Consider the following 14,136-nt stretch of genomic DNA (forward strand, 5'->3'; position numbering starts at 1 on the left):
CACAATTTCTACACACTACATGACTATATATTTGCACATTACTTGAAGTATTTTTCTTTATATACTTCAAAAGATTTGTCTAGTATTTATACCCTTACAGATATTTCTATAATGTTTTTTTCTTTTTAATTGATAGAAATTTTATAATGTTTCATCATCCAACATCAGACAGGTGTAATCACAATTGATCCCAGCATCCAATATTGACACATACAATTATAATGGATCCCTGCATCCAACATCAGGGTATGATATCACACAGGACGCTGGCATCCAACATTAACACACACAATTACTATAGATCCAGGTATCCAACATTAGCATGCTATTACACTGGATCCTTGTGTCAAACATCAACACAGTACTCTGGAATCCACTACCATTATGGAAAATTATACTGGATCCTGGTATCCACTGTAAGGGCATGCAACTACTCATAACTCTGACATCCAAAACCATGATTTGCAGTTTGAAAATAACCAACCAAATATGCTTTATTGCAATGCAAACATTTTATGACATTTTGATTAGCAATGGCAGCCAGATCAAATATCTCATCCCCCTTTCAGTTTACCACTGTAATATTTCTCCTGACAAAACCATTTAGACAAAAACCTTCTCAAAATCTAAAAGAACTTCAGAACTAACCAGGAAAGCTATTACCAGTTTACCACTGATAACCACATCTCTGGATGCATATAATAAAGGGTCAACATCCAGCTTGTCAGTATAACCATGGCATAACACTGCATATACAACACAATCTCCATATCTTTGTTAATGAAGTATTAGCATCCACCATCTCAGTATACCTATGGAAAAACACCCAGCATCTCTATACATACCACTTTGTGTGATCCAACATCTCTGTGTCCATATTTATGACGTATTAGCATCCATTATCTCAGTATACACAGGCTTTGGTCCACTACCTAAGTATATCCATGGAAAAACACCCAACAAATCAAAATTTTCCACTATCTTTGTATGATAGCTGTTGAAGATCAACATTTCCATGTGACCATGCAATAAAAAACAAGTTCTAGCTACAATACACTATGTCAGTATATAATGTAACATTAAATTAATATTAATATTACAATCATTTTCAAATGAGTGATGGCCCCAAGTGGCCCTGTAAAAAACTTCCATCCATTTTCTCAGTATTCCTTTGTGATGAAACCAAACTTACACTTAAACTAACAGAAGCCTTTCTCTGGCCTGAATTAAAGCTCACAAGCAGGTCATCATTGAAAGTAATGCTCCCATAACTTCTCCATCTACAAAAGAAAAGAGAGAAATAGAGCTATTTTAATTGAATGGAAGATTTGGCTTGCATGCCACAATCCCTTAAATTCAATACTGCAGTGAAATATGATTTCTCAGCTCAAGTTCTTACCCTCATAATCCACATTTGTTTCAGGTATCTCTTCTGTAGAATCTTCCTCCTGCCAAGGACAAAAATGACATTTACATTTCTGACGTAAAAATGTTATGAACAATAAATCAAGCCTCTACCCTTAACCTTAATGAGGTTTACCACTCACCTTGATTTTCATAAGGGTTTTGGTTATGTTACACACACATCTTCTCCCACAAATTCCATGTGTTCTCTATACAGTCTACCATCTTTAACAATTATTTAGATTTTATTTATTGAATTATTTTACAAAACAGGAACTGTAATTACTACTACATCAAATTCCTTCATTACCGTGGTCATTTCTGGCTGTGCAGGGTCAAACCTCTCTTCATCAGTTAAGACATTTTCTTCATCAGACTTCTGCTGTTTTTTTTGTTTCCAGCAGCGGAAAATTACACCTGCCGAAATTATGATAATGAAAGTAATAGAAGCAGCCACTGTGACTGATACTTTCCCATCCAGTGTTGAAGTGTTTTGAGATTCCGTGGTGAGGCTCAAGTGAACCGTGTGGGTTTCAGCGGTGTCATGGACCATTCCAAAAACTTTGTTGAATACTGACATCATTACTACAACAGTAGTTGCCTGGAGTGTGTGAGGGTAGGTTCCTGTGATAGTTCCTGTGGTGATTACAGTGGTGGTTCCTGTGCTAGTTCCTGTGGTGATTACAGTGGTGGTTCCTGTGATAGTTCCTGTGGTGATTACAGTGGTGGTTCCTGTGCTAGTTCCTGTGGTGATTACAGTGGTGGTTCCTGTGATAGTTCCTGTGGTGATTACAGTGGTGGTTCCTGTGGCAGTTTTTGCATTGTCTTGTGAAGACAAGTCATCATGAGAGCTTGCAGAAGTTTTGGTGGATGGCAACAAACTGTAGTTTGCAGGGAAGGTGGTGACTAGTGAAGACTTGTTCCTCAGCTTTAAGTCCACATCAGACTCAGTGCCACCATCGGAACCATAGACTGGAACAGGCACCTCCTCCATTACCATCAGCTTAATCTGACTGCTTTGGACTTCTCGAAACTTTTTTACTGTACATTGGTAAGTACCTTTGTCTGTAATCTTAACACGTTTAATGGTTAGTGAAGCGTCTCCATCTTGGGGATCTGGAGAGGAAAAGTGGACTCTGCCTTCAAAACCAGTGAAGTGGTGTATTACGTCTTCAGTGTAACAGATGAGGTGTTCCTCTTCCTCTTGACCATCTGAACGGTTGACCGTCCACTCAATCTCCAACTCACCAACATCCACAGAAGCAAGGGTGAAATGGCATCTGAGGCTGATGTCATGTCCTAGCGCTGCTTGGTATTCAGAAGAGGGGCTGGTTAAATTCAATCCACAGGTGGATGTCAAAAGTACTGACACCAGACCGATGAGCAAGACCAAAGCCATGGAAATGTTTGGGGGCTTGAAGGATTAACATCGATGTGATCTGTAGGGTGTGATAGAAATAATAATACATTTGTATTTTAAAACACAGTACTTGAATATGTTATTTCAATATTACCCTTTATTTCTGTACTTCAATGTTTAGGGTAACAGTCTTGTCAAAGTCTAAAAGAGCCCTCTGAAAACAATTTAGAAAGCTATTACAACTCTACTACTGATAATTACAGCTGGCCTTCCCAAGATTTCAGTGTAGTAGCAAATTTGAGTCTAAGGCCCACAAGGACCTTGGCCACATTTTCATGCACTGTTTCAGTATGCCACAGTAATTTCACCCAAGTACAATCACCTTTAGGGTAAAAACCCTAGTAAAGTCTAACATCTGAATACCACCTAAAAAGCTATAACAGCTTTACCACTGATAACAATATCCTCTGTATAATCAAATATCTTCACGGTATGTTCAAGAAGAGTAAAAATTGAAGTAACAATATGTAAACCTGTTGACTAGCTTTTAAAATGGTTACTGCAGGCCAAATTCAAAACACTACAGAGAGAAAACTGGCATTTCCTCCAGTGCATCCAAAGCCTGTCATTTAAGGAAAGTAATGATATGATTTTGTGTGTGTGCTGTAACGACTCCATTTTTCAAAAGCCTTGTTTAACCATGTTTCTGGTCATGCAGTATAGAGATTTTTAGAAACATGCTGCAGCTTTTTTTGTCAGATAGACTCAATTAGATCAGTTGAACACAACACGTAAATACGTAGACTATTGAAAACAATCAGTGGCGGCTGGTGCTGATTGAGTGGGCTAACAAATAAATTATAGCCATAGAATTGCAAGTTAAAGTAAAAGTAACATTCTCATTCTCTCTCTCTCTCTCAATATATATATTTATATTTCTATATGTATATTTATATACTTGGGCATGCACATGTACACACACATGCACTGTTTTGACAAATTTTTTCTTCATAGGACATTGAAAAAACACGGATTATTAAGAAGATGATCCACCTCATTCATGTTAGCGCCCGGCATTTTTCATCTTCTTTTCTTCTACTAGGTCATTACCAGCCGTCACTGAAAACAACAGTCCTTAATGACTCTTTATTTGAAGAGCTCTTTTCCAAAACGCTATAATTGCATTTTAATAGTTTTCAGGAAAATTTTTTACCTAGACCCACACATTTTGTTAATATTCAATTTATCCTGTTAAAATGGTTAGGTCAAATGGTCAGTTTGAGCACACGCACACGTAGCTTCCTTACCCGTGCTCTATTGGGCTCGAAAGGGCATGTGATCTCGCAATGCATTGTGCGCCGTGGTCGCCATTTTTGTGGGCAAAAGTTTTTTTGTACATCACTTAGATACAGTGCTGAGAGAGAGAGAGAGACACACCAGGAAAAAATGGGCCGTACAAAAGAGACAGGCAATGGACCGTAACGAGACAAGCTGGACCTTGTTCCAAAGGCTTGGTACCTCGAAAAAAATAGTAAAATTGGTGGAATCGATCCACATGAGCATGTGCAGTGATATTTATCTGGGTTTGCACTTTGTATTTTCATTTGTTACCTCATTTGCACTGTTACTGGAATTTCAACAGTGTCACTGCACTGCACAATAATGTTTGTAATAAAGTGAAAAGCTTTAAAAACAAGAAGTGTTCAGACATTATTGCTTGAGTAAATGGCATGGTCTCATAGAGGACTTCTTATAGCTCAATTAAAATAGTTAGAATATCGTTTCAGATGTTGCTACTGAACCACAATATTTATTATCACTATCAGGCACAGTTTTATTAACTGTCTTTGTAAAGTGCAGGCCTGGTGTTTGTCGCCATATGAACAAGTAGCGGGTGAGGAGATTTTCCTTTGCCTGACATATCAATGACATGTTAAGGATAAATAGAAATAAGCAGAGAAAAATTAACAGTTATTCATTTTATTTTCAGATTGGTCGAGAGGACATATCGCATTTAGGCTAAAAATAGTTTCAGCGCTCATCGCGGTTTGGAAATAAACTGCATCTTGCAGTACATTTTAAACAAGGAAATGTAGCGATTCGTCATGAAATGCTGGAGCAGTGAATAAGACAGTACATAATGGCATGACGAACTCAGCATGCACTATCGTAAGTATAAAGTTATAATCAGTTTCTTACCTCTTACGTCCATTAACTGCACAATTAAGTCTCCCTGTGTTTCGCCTCATCCATTTAGCACGTCTTGCTTCAACTCAGCACCTGGGAAAGCATCGCAGATTGGCTCTCCAAATCTCGCGAGATTACGATATACCTCGCTACAAATAATGAAGCACAACACTGACAGTGACTTTAATCCTCATCAGAATCCCCAGAGGTTTTTCCACAGTGGTCTGCAGGTAAGGCTTGACTGATGTTTGGTCACACAATTTGTGAAACTGAGAGAGTTGTTGGTTTTCTTACATTGTAATATAAAGACAGTGGACCCTAATGTCGATGTAGGTAGGCAGGGGCGAGTATTTCATTCCACTGATGTATCTTTGTTAAGAACTTGGTGAATACCCCCGTGAAATAGTTTCAGAATCAAAATCCTTTATTAAACCCTTGCAGGAAATTGTTGGATTGCAGTGCTCCATTTCACAGTACAGGTAAATAAAGAGGAAAGTAACATTAAAAAGATACAAATAAAATAAAATGGTAATTAAACCCAATCCACAAATAGTAATATAATAATAGTAATAATAATAATAAAAAAATGGAAATACAAGAATAGAAAATCAAGAAGTAAAGAAATATACCCTTGAAAATGGACACTATATACATTGTTAATATTAACTTAAATTGTGCAAATAGAAATTATATACAGAGTAGTAGGATATTTTGTGTATTGCACATATAACAAGGGTTGGGCTTCAGAAAACTGGACAGTACAGTCTCTGTGACTCTTCTGTTAACATTTGATTCCACTTGGAGATCAACTCAGAGTTTTTTCATTTAAGGCTGTAAAGGTTAGATGTTTGGTTTGTTGGTCTTTACATGCAGAGAAATTGGTCTTCAGTGACCTCTTGAAATTTGTTGTCAATTTTGGGCACTTCCTGTTGTGGTAGATATAGACACCATAGTTTTCTCTGGTCCCCTGCCCAATTTGGCTGGTGACCACATGTTTAGTCGCATGTGGTCGCTTCATTGTTGGATGTCTCGGTGGTGTTCAGCAAACAACGTGGCCTATATAGACAACTGGAAAAGTTTCTGGGGAAAACCTGGTCTGGTTAGGAGAGGTGGCAACCATCCTACTTTGGATGGGGCAGCTCTCTTGTCTTTGAACATAGTAAATTCTGTACACCACCAAAAGCCATGACAACTACCCAGATTCCAGACCAGGGGGCAGAGCTGCTGTCTTACACACCCTTCTGCAAGCTCCTTTCTACTGTCACCCCCCCAACCCTCTTCACACCCCATTGAAACTGAGTTGTTCATGAAAATATAGTTATAATCAAAACAACTACTCTAGTTAATCAGTCCAAGTATTAAATGTGGTTGATTAAATATTCAGTCCCTCATGTCCAAATCTCTGCTAATAAATGATCTGATACTCGATCACCATATTGATGTAATGTCACTCACAGAAACCCGGTTGCAGCAGGATGAATTTCTCAGTTTAAATGAATCAACCCCTCCGTGCTGCATTAACTACCAAGTACCCAGAAATACTGATAGAGGAGGAGGAGTGGCAGCAGTTTATCAGTCACGATCTGCATATCAACCCTAAACCTACTGCTAAATACAATTCATTTGAAACTCTTACTCTTAGCTTCTTACACACAGACTGGAGAGCAGATAAACCACTTTTATTTGCTGTGGTGTGGTCCCCCAGCGCCTTATTCTGAGTTCTTAAATGAATTCCCTGACTTTCTATCATACTTAGCAATAAACTCAGACAAAGTTATCATAGTGGAAGGCTTTAACATTTGTGTGGATGTTGAAAATGACTGTCTAGCTTCTGCATTCAGATCACTGGTAGACTCAATTGGCTTCCCTCGAGGGTAAATAAACCCACTCACTCCTTTAATCATACCCAGACCTGGTGCTAACCTATGGCATTGAGTCTGACTACCTTACAATTTTCCCCCAAAATCCTATCTTGTCCGACCACTCCTTAATAACATTTGAATTTACTTTGGCAAACTATACTTTGCCTGGAAAAAAAATCCACTACAGCAGATACCTTTCTGACACTGCTGTATCTAAATTCAAAGAACGTGTCCCAGCAGAGCTACCCTATATTAATACAATGGAGGGCAACTATGCCAATTTCACTCCCTCACAGGTAGACGTTTATGTAGATAGCACTGCAACATCATTTCTTGGGACCCATAATTCTGTAGCCCCTCTGAAAAAGAAGGTTATTGACCAGAAGAGAGTAGCTCCTTGGTACAATTCAAATCTACACATATTGAAACAGAAAACTAGACAGCTGGAAAGAAAATTACATTCCAGCCAATGTGTCGAGGATCGTCAAACCTGGAAAAATAGTTTATTAATGTATAAAAAAGAGAGTCAGCTGGGTGAAGGAGGAGAAGAAGAGGTAGACAGGATAGAGAGGATGAAAGAGAGAGAGAGAGAAAGAAACATACATGAAATAGACATAAGAAATTACAAAGGACAAACATGATAGGTTGTTATAATTGGAATTGGAATTCTGAAGACTATGTATTGTATGTATTTGTTTTTTAGCTGACAAGTTAGTTATAACAGCACTACATAGAAGAACGACATAGGCAGATGTTGACAGTAGACACTGGGTTTGTAGTTCAACATGTGGATCTGGATGGAGAGAGACCTGCAGAAAGATACAGAGAGAGAAAGAACCCCGATTTTCTGGCCACTGAGCTAAGGACTGTCAGCACCTTGCTCAAAGCACTTGAACTTTTATTATCACCACCTGAGAAAACAGGATTGAACTGGCACCTGTCTGATCACATGACTGCATCTCTGCCCCATATGGTGTTATTGCCTTAAAAAGACAATACATTTCCTTAGAAATTAATTTTGCAAATAATCCAGGCTGTTAGTGATGATGCAAACTGGGGCTTCATATGGACAATACAATTACACAGTGTCTGAAGTATGTATGAAAAAAAAATCCATAACATTGTATACACAGATTTACAAATGTTTAGATAGTTTCTGGCCAGAAACACCTCCCTTTTTCGGGAAAACAAATGTCAGCTGGGGTAAAAGATTGTCCAATCGCACCATGAAGTTTGTCTCAAGTGGAAGTGTAATCTGCATTTATCTGTTAGAAGTTAGAAGACTAGCTTGCCGTAGAGTTTTTCTGCCCCCAAGTGGCCAAAATAAAGAACTGCTTCCTCGATGTTTTTTTCTCTCCAAATATTGATCATCTTCTGTTTGTTTTACAAAACAGTTAAGTCTATACTCATGTTTATTGAAATAATTCTCAACAATTAAGTAATGTAAGTAAAGTTTTATGTCATTTGTACATAAAATGTGTGTTTTTCCTGTCATAACTTTCCTGTCTATTGTGTGGTGACACAATAGAAAGTTAATGATTCCTATTTTGGTTTGGTCTGATATAGATTTAGAGCATTTAAACCCTTGTGTCTGCACCTTTAGTACATGTTAAATGTGGAATATTCCTTTTTATTTAATTTTTATGCTGTGTCACATGTGCTCTTTGAGAACTCTTATCATTTGCATTTAATATAAAGAATAAAAGTTCTGGACATAAATGAACACATTCTTTCATTTAAAGGAACAATTACATGAATAATTTGGCTGTTTTAGACAAACAGATTGAAAGTATTCAAAAATACATACAAAATACAAAAGATTTTCTCCACTCAAATACATTTAACTTTGCTCATCCACTTAATTTAAAAATTTGGTGCAACAAATCACTTATCATGTAAATTTTACTTTCTTTCACCACCGTCGGACAGAGAAAATGACGGTGTTGATAAAAACAACAAACCTACAGGAGCCTTTTTGCCCTTTTTTCATTTAGCAGATGTGCAGAATTGTAAGGGGGTCCTCAGGAATATATCTGACTAACTATCTAACCAGTTTTATCTTATTTGTTTGATTTAACTGCTAAATTATAAGTGGGTTTTTCCTGTGACGCTAGTTTGGATGCTTCTTTCATTTTATTTTATTCCAGGTTGTTAAGTACAATGGCCTCAAGGCATATTCGCCATCACTAACACCTGCTTATGGTAAATATACCATATTTCATCATATTTCCATTGCACAGTCAGTAGTGTAGATGTCAGAGATAGATGTTAACTACTGTCTGATATTATTTTGCTTCTGGATTCTTTCTCTTCAGAAAAATTGATCAGAGATTATTAAGGCCATGTTGCAGGTGCCAACCGCACAATGAAAATGCTAGAGAACGCTATATGGCATGCAATTCACATCATTCAGTCTTTGCAATTCATGGCCAACTCAAAAATCCCATCCCCATCCCAATTTCCCAATTCAATTTTCACCAAGGTTTGTGGCTGAACTCAAAGGGCATGGATTCAGTCCGACGACACAGAAAATCTACCTCACTGATGTTGTTGGATTTGTCAAATACATTTTGAGCATGAGCCCTTCAAGTGTGAGGCTTGAACAGAAGGCTTTCAACGCCAGCGCCGTTACTCTGCACACACACATTACGCACAGCGCGTAGGGCACCAAGTGCCAGTGGGGGCACCAAAAAAAATCAGGCTCGTGAAAAAATCATTTCAATAGGCTAGGTACTAGTGACGATATGGCACCACAAGGCATTTGTGCTTAGGGTACCCAAATGGCTAGCAACGGGGCTGTTCAACCTCAACTTGGAATTGCGAGCATGGTTGAGAGACATTGGGAGGAAAGTAGTGGGGCGCCAGCACCACAAATAAGTCAGGCAAGTTAAGCAAATAATTAACAACATTAATTTGGTATTGCGGTGGAAAAAATGAGGGGAATTAAGAGACTGTGAGAAAAGAAGAAAACTGTCTAAATGTATTTTATTTTAGCTCTTGCAAGAGGACTGAAACCAATAAAGTAGCAATAGGCACACTAGAAGGAGACAGTGCAAAAAATATTCTCAGCAACGTTTTTATATGAAACAGCTCACAGATAACAACAAGGCCACAGAGAACATGATTATTTGGATTTCTGGCTAACAGTTATTGTGTCTGAATGGGTGCCATGGCAACTCAAGGTTACTCATGTGTGTGCAAGTGTAAATCTCAGGAGAGTATGTGTGAATCTCAAACGGACTCAAACCATGCTTGTTTCTAATTTGCGCGCATGTGGAAAAGCACAAGAGTTGGTATCTTAACCAGCGCTGGGCAGACAGATGTGAAGTCTTTTGTGTTGAGTGATATGACCCACTGCATGTGGGACCATGAGTGTGAGTTCAAAATCTCTGGAGGATGTCATTGTCTTCTCTGCAGCTGCTACAGCTCTCAGGCAGAAAGGCAGCCCTGTTGTTACTGGATAGAAAAATAAGCAAAAGGTCTAAGTTTGTCCCCATGTTTTTGATAGAGGACAGAAGTGGCATATCCACCTTTTTGGTCCACAAACTGTACAAATGGTTTGTTTGGGTTTGGCAAGCCAAGTGCACTTTTCAAATCTTCAAAGGCCTTGCTTCTGGAGTGCATATGACTTTGTTGTGAGCTGCCAATTGTTTACCATGGACTGTGGCTGAGACTGTGGCTGAGAGAGGTGCCTCTCACCTCTGAGTACTAGGAAGCTCAAAACTTGTTTTTTTAGTTACAGTCCGTGTCGGCCGACCCTCATCTCTAACTTTTTTTAACAGGAAATATTGGAGTGCGCACTGGTGAATCATCACATGGGACAATTATGCCCGCCTTAAGTAATCAAAGTCAAACACCAGTGTAATGCCATTTATGGCTTCTTGTTTTAAGGGGTACTGTTTTAGACCTGTAGTCTGATTTAGAATGAACTACCACAGGTGTTGCATCTTTCAGTCCAACATCATACTTATGTTTAGCCCAAAGGATATACATTATTGGTTTTGCTATACACTGTCCTTGGATCCTCTGTTCTGCAGTACTGCACTTTGTCCAGTAGATATGTGTCAATGTTAACCTCTCTGGCTTCTCAACCTTCCAATGCCAACCTTTCTCAAAATCTGTGTCTTTCCCTTTACTGATATGTGGTGTACAATGTAATTCCTGTGGTGTCATGTAGTGTCCTGCCTGTGTGCTGTGTCTGTGTGTGAATGACATCAGGCTCTCTGGAGTGTGTGTGTGTGTGTGTGTGAGTCGTGTAACAGTTGCCACTCATAGACATAGAGCAGTCCCAATGGGCTGTATTTAACCATTTGTGTTGGATATTGATAGCCTAGATCATCCTGTTTCAAAACTTACACCATCTGCTGTGGAGTGGAGAGTTATGCTAAAACTGCACATTAAGTCCCTGCCCAGCATATTGACCGGGGAGTTCTTTGAAACAATGAATGAGCGTTTAGTCATCTGATCATCCAGTTCACAGTGGATAGGGACCGAATAACTGTCCCTCACATGTCTGTCCACTCGCGTCAATAGTTAAACAAGTTCTACCATTGAGTTTTGGAAAAAATGGTAAGGCTGATGTTGTTAAAAGAGATGTAGTAGCTCCTGAATCTACATGTCTGCATCATGTCACATCATGTCTTCCAACAGATAAGGTTAACGTAGGAAATTTTTTGTAATCTTCATCATGATACATTGCATAGGCAAATACATCACTTTCAGGAATCCGTTTCGAATCATTTTTCTTTCCAAACAATACTAGTCTTGTGTTTGTGTCCCTATCTGGTGTGCGAGTGTGTTTGTGTGTTACCTCATCCTGCTTCCTCCTGGGTGGCTCCTGTTCTTCTGGGGTTCTGGGCTGTTCTCCTTCCTCCCTCATGGTGGGGGCACTCATTTGACCAATGTCCTTTTTCTCTAAAGTTAAAACATTCTTCTGGGTCCCAGTGGCTGCCCCCTCTGCCCCGCACGTTGTTTCGAAACCTGCCTCTGCCTCTGCCTCTGCCTCGTCCTCGTGCCCCACCTGTCATTGCATTGTACATGGTCAGCTGGACCTCATCCAGTTTCTCCTGTCTTTTCTTTTTCTTCAGTGCATTCTGATGTTTCTGAATGTCTTCTTCCTGCTCAGCATGTTGTAAAATATCTGCTAAGCCACATGTTCTTCAGGTAATGCAGGAGCAGTGGCAGGTTTCTGCCAGTGAGGGGTGCATTCTGCTCAGAAACAAGCTTTTAAGGTTTGATTAGTAAGCAGACAGTGGGGGGCATCCCAGAGTCTCTGGGTGTTCCGTGCCACTGTGACAGTCAAAGGCAACTGTGAGGTGCGCCAAGAATGTGCCCACAGTCTCTTCCGAGCCCTGACTTATCATCTCCAGAGCAGTGATATCCTGTGAAACTGAAAACGCAGCCTGGACATCCGTACCGAGTGCTGTAATTGCATCTCTGTATTTTTGGTTGTCGTTATGTATCCAGTCTGGGATTTTCAAGCACAGAGGCAGCCTGGCTTCAGTGAAATAACCTCTGATTTTATGATACTGAGGCCCAAAGTTCTTTTACAGTACCCTCTGCACTTCAATTCAATTCAATTCATTTTATATAGCACCATATACAATCAAAATTGTCTCTAGATGCTTTACAGAGACCCAGAGCCTGAACCCCCGAGCAAACAGACAGTGACAAGGAAAAACTCAGTTTTAATAGGAAGAAACCTTGACCCAGCTCACAAGGGAGAACTATCCTGCTGATAGTCGGTTGGGTGAAGGGGGGGGGGAAGAGGTAGACAGGACAGAGAGGACAATAGAGCGAGAGAGAGAGAGATTGTATGTATTTGTATTGTATTGTATTGTATTTGTTTTTTAGCTGATATGTTGTTTAAGTTAGTTCTAATAGCACTACATAGAATAAAGACATGGGCAGATGTTGACAGTAGACATTGGGTTTGTCAGAGGGCCGGATGCAGTTCAACATGTAGATCTGGATGGAGAGAGACCTGCAGAAAGATACAGAGAGAGAAAGAAAGGGAGGGAGAGACACAAAACTACGAGGACAACTGGACACACAGTTAGTCACATAAAATAATGAATTATATGTTAATCTGATGAGGGGAGAGGAGGGGAGAGGAAGAAGAGGAGAGGAGGTGGGGGAGTAGAGATGATGGTGGTATTGGGGAGGAGGGGGAGCTGCTTGGTGGATCATGTTTGTGTCCCCCAGCAGCATAGCTATGATAGAGATTAAAGATTAACAGTTAGTCACACCTGTTCTACCTGTGGCTGTCTGTCAAGAGGTGACTGTAACTATGCCTACCAGCCCTACACACTTTGTTTGAGGCTAACTATATGCTTTACTAAACACAAAGGTTTTAAGTCTAGTCTTAAAAGTGGAGGTGGTGTCTGCCTGTCAAACCCAGATTGGCAACTGGTTCCACAGTAAGGGTGCCTGATAGCTAAATGCTCGTCCTCCCGTTCTACTTTTCTGAATTCTGGGAACTGGCTAATGTTTTGCCTCCGGATGAAGTCTGTACCAGCACCACCAGTGACTTCTTCAGAAAAGCTGTATCAAACAAAGCCCTGCTAGTCCATGTTGTCCAGATGAGAAAAAATAAAGTTGTTGTTGATCTCTGTGAGATGGGAAGTGACAGCAGTCAAAGTATCACTGAACTCCTGATCTCTTCGAAACAAGCTGAATACTGGAACAACATTCCCATAGAAATTGTCTTGCAAACTAACAAAGATGTGACAGAAAAAACAAGGTGCCCAAGATATGGTGTGACGTCAGACATTCATGGGAATATAGAGCAACTGGCGGATTGTGAGGAGGAAGAGAAAACATGCAAAAATGAAAATGAGAAGATCTGAGCCTCGCCTCGCTTCAAAGCACTAAGTATCAAGCCTGGATGTGAGTTTGCTGTGTGTTGTTCTGACATCAGCTCGCCGTCAGATTTCTGGTGCCAGCATCTAGCTAATGTTCCAGCTTTGGAGGAACTGATGGATAAAGTTCAGCTATATTACTCAACTCACACAGTTGCCCTCCAGTCAGGGGATTCATGCTGTGTTGCCAAGTCACCAGAAGATGGAAGATGGTACAGGGGTTTCATCACGGAAAAACACAGAGGTCATGGCAAAGTGATATTGGTTGATTATGGCTGTACCATCCAAATCAAGGAGGACAGTCTTCAGGCTATAATGCCAGAATATGTTCATTTGGAAGGACAAGCTTTCAGGTGCAGTCTTTACAACCTGATTGAACCTGCTGACCCCAAGGACTGTGGAAATTGGAGTCCAGAGGCATACAACTTGCTGAAAGATTTTGTCCATGACAGCACCTGTAGCT

General features: G+C 39.8%; 1 long non-coding RNA gene across 1 annotated transcript; it reads right to left on the reverse strand.

Annotated features, from left to right (window-relative positions):
• Positions 1–339: 339 nt before the first annotated feature.
• LOC124055952 lies at positions 340–1,994 on the reverse strand. The gene is made up of 3 exons (XR_006842889.1): positions 1,715–1,994; positions 1,400–1,448; positions 340–1,280 (listed from the first exon to the last, which is right to left on the reverse strand). It is a non-coding gene; the product is annotated as an uncharacterized LOC124055952 (long non-coding RNA).
• Positions 1,995–14,136: the final 12,142 nt, after the last annotated feature.

The sequence above is a fragment of the Scatophagus argus genome, unplaced genomic scaffold (assembly GCF_020382885.2).
Source record: "Scatophagus argus isolate fScaArg1 unplaced genomic scaffold, fScaArg1.pri scaffold_30_ctg1, whole genome shotgun sequence".
Lineage (NCBI taxonomy): Eukaryota > Metazoa > Chordata > Actinopteri > Scatophagidae > Scatophagus > Scatophagus argus.